Source organism: Lathyrus oleraceus, chromosome 2 (genome assembly GCF_024323335.1).
Source record: "Lathyrus oleraceus cultivar Zhongwan6 chromosome 2, CAAS_Psat_ZW6_1.0, whole genome shotgun sequence".
In the NCBI taxonomy this organism is placed as follows: domain Eukaryota; kingdom Viridiplantae; phylum Streptophyta; class Magnoliopsida; order Fabales; family Fabaceae; genus Lathyrus; species Lathyrus oleraceus.
The window spans coordinates 257,550,706-257,556,872 of NC_066580.1; positions in this window are offsets into that span (position 1 = coordinate 257,550,706).

A 6,167-nucleotide genomic window follows, 5' to 3' on the forward strand; every position below is an offset into this window, starting at 1 on the left:
AATTCTAAGAACTCTATCTCTTTCTTTCCTCTGACATCCTCTGGGAAGTACTTCCTCAGGAATCTCTCTCTGAACACCGCCCAAGTGATCTCAGCACTCCCAGCAGCTTCCAACTCAGTGCGGGCAGCAACCCACCAATCATCTGCTTCCTCTGACAGCATATGCGTACCGAACCTGACCTTCTGGTTATCGGCACACTCAGTCACTCGGAAGATCCTCTCGATCTCCTTCAACCACTTCTGAGCACCATCTGGATCGTATGCTCCCTTGAACATTGGAGTATTGTTCTTCTGGAACTCACTCAGTTGACGAGCAGCTCCCAATCCCACAACATTCGGATTCCCTCCAAGTACTCCAGCTAGCATACCCAGAGCCTCAGCAATCGCAGCATCGTCTCTACCTCTTCCAGCCATCTCTATTCTGAAAACCCAACAAGCTAAAACAATAAGTACTGATAGGGTTACACAACACCTATCACATACAGGGAAACAGAATAATTACGACTCGACTCGACCGACTATGCTCTGATACCACTAATGTAACACCCTTCTAAAATACCCCAATAATTAATTAAAACAACAAAATATGAATCAGAGTAGATATGCAATTTCAGGGTGTCACACTTGACACTTCACACCATTCACCAAAATAACTTGTCATGCTCATTTATTAATCAAAATAAAACATTGCACAATTCGCAGCGGATAAAAATCTAACAACATTCGAACCATGTAACACATTACATGTAAAATTGTTCAACAACCAAAAAATGAAAACAAGGTAAAACATCCCGTCCCGATGTTACATATACCAGAGCATGACGCACTAAGGAACTACACTAGACTCCAAGCACTAGCTTCTACTCAATCACTGCTCGTTACCTGAAACATAGTTGTAAGGGTGAGTTCCTCAATCGATATAATAAGCATTATAAAATATCATGTAATGCTAAGTAAATTAACACATTCATCACCCTAATCATATCACACATTCAGCAACGGCAACATCACTCATAATCATACTCAACACAAACACAAAACACACGTATAATATTGGAATACATCGATTCATATTATACGCCATACATACATTATGAAATGAGACTCCATGCATGCGGTACCGACTATTTGTGAACACATAGTTCAACCTCACCGATCAAACCCAAATACGGCTACCAAGCTCACTAGCCCCACTCATTTGAGACCTAGTGACTCACTCACTAATTCCTCACCATGGGAATTAGCTACCACCATAAAGGCTATGCTATGCACGCTAAATCACCTAGCATGCAAACATCAACAACAATCCACAATGGACATATGCTCACACTCTAAGCCATAAACAGTCCATCCACAATTGCATACATAATAGATATATTCACAGCATTATGCATACCGTCATACATCATCAGCATATTTGTCACAGAATCATATCATGTCATGCCAAATAATAAATCACAGTATTAGCACACTCTACTAATACCTATACTGCTCAAAACCACGGGAAATGATCCCTACTATATCATACATGCAATATATCATTCACCAATATAGGCCAATCATCAAATATGTACACATAATTCCATTCCAAAACGTACACAATATTCAAATATCAATTTTTCACTTTTCCAATAGCGTTAACCCGTTAACGCCCTGGGTTAACCCGTTAACGCAAAACAGAAATTATTTTTTTTAATTATCATAACAGTGTTAACCGGTTAACGCCCTGGGTTAACCCGTTAACGCAAGACAGAATACAAATTTAACAGTTTTTCAACAGTGTTAACCTGTTAACGCCCTGGGTTAACCTGTTAACGCAAGACAGAAAATTTATTTTTTTAATTATCATAACAGTGTTAACCGGTTAACGCCCTGGGTTAACCGGTTAACGCAAGACAGAAAGCTGTCCCTGCGCTAACAACGAACAGAATGCAGAATTGCCCGCATTTTTCGCCGTTGGAGGACTTCCGGACCTCCGATTTCGATTCCGTAAAAAGCTACACGTCCAGAAAATTACGACTCATCCAAATATAGATTCATTCACGGTTTTAACGTAATTTATTCATCACCATTTTTAGCATTCATCATCCTGATTAGGGTCAATTCAATGGCTTATTACTACCCATTACATGTTAACCCATAATACCCATTAAACGACGATAAACCCCCCTTACCTGAGTTAATCCGGAAATTGATTCTTTGACCTTCAACAATCGTGAATTCTCCTCCTGAGCCCTAGCCTCTTCTTCTCCCTTTCTCCACTTTCCAGTCGCTTCTCTGTTTTCACGTGAAAAACCCTTTTCTAATTGGGACTCTTTACTGATTCCAACTTATAATTCCAATAATAATAATCCAATAATATTCCAATTATTTAATTAAATTAATAAATATACTAATAATAATATATATGAATGGTTTATCTAAATAATACCCTCTCATTCATATTATCATCATAATATACTATTAAACTTAAATTAAATAATTATCATATTTTATCGGGGTGTTACAGTCTTCACATTGTTGACCCACTTTACAGGCTCTGTGGTTTCCTCTTCAATGACAACACTGACCACTGGACCATCATGATTAGGTAAAGGGTTCATTTTCACGTTAGGCTTTTCCTCATAGAAAGACAAAACCTTCTGGTTAATCAAGTCTTGTATTTTATTTTTAAGCGGCCAACATCTTCAGTGGAATTCCCTATATACCCGACGTGATAGGCACATGAGGCATTAGGGTTATGCTTAGGATGATAAGGCGACATAGCTTAAGGGATTTCTTTTGGTACGATAGCCCCCACATGGATCAAATACGGTACCAGGTCAGCATATGGTACTGGATTCTTATCATATTGAGTGCGTCTACCATAATTACCTCTGTTATTCTGCCCTTGACCTTGTTCCCTGTTGTCACGATTGTATTGTTGATTCTGATTTTTCTGAGTTGGCGTTGGTTGTTGATTGTTATTCTATGGTTGATACTGACATGGTGGTTGATGGTACTGAGCAGAAGCGACATAAGGATATGGATAGTATGACATGTGAGCCATTGGAAACTGATACTGGGGATGAACACTTACCGTCACAACACTTATCTCCCCTTCCTTCTTTTTCACGAAGCCCCCATGTGACATCTTATTCGTAGCTTGCAGAGTAGTGGTATATGTGATCTTCCCCGATTTCAGCCCGTTTTCAACATGTTCACCAATAGTTACCATATATGTAAAATTAGTAGAAGAACTCCCAATCATCTTCTCATAATACAACCCTTGAAGCGTACCCATGAAGGTATCAACAAGTTTGTTATCTGACAAAGTCGGTCTAACCCTGGAAGCCATCTCACGCCAACGCTGAGCATACTCCTTAAAGATCTCATTAGATTTCTGCGTATGATTTTGTAATTGCAGCCTTATCGGTGCCATATCGTGATTATACTTGTATTGTTTTAGAAACGCTTCTAATAGATCTCTCCAGGATCGGATCTTAGTACGTTCTAAACCCATATACCAATCCAGAGAAGCTCCAGACATGATGTCTTGGAAGCAATGGATTAGCAAGTGGTCATTATCAATGTACGATGCCATCTTCCTGCAGTACATCGTGATGTGGCTCCGAGGACAGCTTAGCCTTTGTACTTCGGTAGGTCAGACACTGTAGGAGCACCATGTTCAGAACCAAACAAAGATCTCAGGCATCAATGTCGAAGGCCGAGAAACCTGCAATATCCCTTATTATATCGTCTAACAACTGATAATCCGTCGCCCGGGCCGGATTAGTAGTGGGGATAGTGACCTGACTAGCTGGTCAAGAGGTTTCTAAAGCTGTTTCCTGAACAGGAACACTCTGAGGAGCAAACAACATCTATGGCGGGTAGGAGAAACCGGTGTAAGAACAAAAATTGTTCTACAACAGATTCCTTGATTTTGATGATAACAAAGGATGAAACCAAAAATGGCACCCTAACGAAAAGTTTCTAAGTGTGCAGGATTCTAAAGATAGAAGAAAGAAATCTGATGACATCATCAGATAGAGTACCAGATCAGAAGCATATTATCAAATAATCAGAAGCTCTGAAGTAAAAACAAGTTCAAGAAAGACTAACTCTGAACTAAACAACAAGTATCAGAAGCATCTGAACAAGAAGTAAGTCCTAGAACCTCTGACTCTGAACAACGCTATCTGAAGAATCTATTTAGATCAACATCAGAAGCAAGATTCCAAGGTTCTCCAGAAACACAAATACTCTGATTATGGATTTGCTAATCATGAAAGAGTAACGTTGAAGACAAGTAAAGATTTTCAAATGGATTTCCTAATTGAGAAAGAGACGTTAATCTCCAATCTCAATAAAGAAAATACTACTTGTGGTAAGTAGTCATTTCAAGAAGAAAAAGTCATCCTGCATTAGCTAATTATGTGATGGCGTAACTTCATCTCAATATCCACCAGTTTCAACTACTACTTCAACTGATATATAAATAGGCTGCAATCAACCTTGAAGATGTTAACAATCAGCAAGCCAACAAGCCAAAATTATACTGAAACACCAAGTCAAGAAAAACACTCTTATTGCTCTTAAAGATCTTCACAAAGCTTTTGCTTATTACGTGAAAAACTTTTGTTCTTTACATTGTAATATTTGCTTTCTTAGAAGCACTCTAGATTACATAAACCTTTCATCTTTTGTTTGTTAAATTCCTCAAGTGACTCTGTGTAGTCTGTATACTTGAGAGGGCTAAGAGATTTTGTATCTTAGACGTTGTTTGTAATCTTTCAAGATTAGTGGATTAAGTCCTTGTTGAAGGCGAAATCACCTCGGCCGGGTGGACTGGAGTAGCTTTGTGTTATAAGTGAACCAGTATAAAATCCTTGTGTGATTTTCATTTTGAAAAGCGCTTTTTTTTTTTCAAACAATTCAAACCCCCCCTTTCTTGTTTTTCTCACCTTCAATTGGTATTAGAGCCCCGGCTCTGTTATTGATTTTCTAATCAAACACTTAACCGTGTAGAGAGATTCAGTACGAGAAAAACAATGGCCCACTCAAATGAAAAAGATTCTTACAATGCCAAGCCTCCTGTTTTTGATGGAGAAAAATTTGATTACTGGAAAGATAGAATCGAAAGTTTCTTTCTGGGTTATGATGCTGACCTCGGGGACATTGTCACAGATGGATACAAACCTCCAGTCTTAAATGGAGCTGAAGTTCCCAGAAGTAAGATGTCAGAAGATCAGAAACGTGTTTTCAAGAATCATCACAAGGCCAGAACCATACTCCTAAATGCTATATCTTATAACGAGTATGAAAAGATCACCAACAGAGAAACAGCCAAAGATATACTTGACTCTCTGAGGATGACTCATGAAGGAAACTCTCAAGTCAAAGAGACAAAGGCTCTAGCACTTATCCAGAAATATGAAGCTTTCAAAATGGAAGATGATGAAGCTATAGAGGCTATGTTCTCTAGATTCCAAACTCTTATTGCAGGTCTCAAGGTGCTAGACAAAGGATACACAACTGCAGATCATGTTAAGAAGATAGTCAGAAGTCTGCCAAAGAAATGGAGACCTATGGTTACTGCTTTGAAGCTGTCAAAGGATCTGAACAATATCAGCCTTGAAGAACTTGTTAGTTCTCTCAGAAGCCATGAGATAGAACTAGAGGAGGATGAGCCTCAGAAAAAGAACAAGTCCGTAGCTCTAAAGTCCAGATCTGAAAGACGGAAGCCTGACAAAACCAAAGCTCTCCAGGCAGAAGTTGAAGATACTGACGATTCTGAACCAGAAGACTCTGATGATGAAGAAGAGTTGTCCCTACTAACCAGAAGAGTCAAGCAACTCTGGAAAAAGAGGAACAACAACTTCAGAAGACCAAGACCCAGAGGGGATCGATCAGAGTCAACTTCAAAAGGTAAAGCTAACAAAGATATTACCTGTTATGAATGTAAAGAAACAGGTCATTACAGAAATGAATGCCCCAAGCTGAAGAAAGACAACTCTAGAAAAGAAAGCTTCAAGAAAAACACCTTCAGAACAAAGAAAGGACTGATGGCTACCTGGGATGACAGTGAATCTGGATCATCAGAATCTGACTCTGATGAACAAGCCAACGTAGCACTTATGGCTATCACATCCAGCAGCTCAGATGAAGAATCTGAAGAGGTATTTTCTG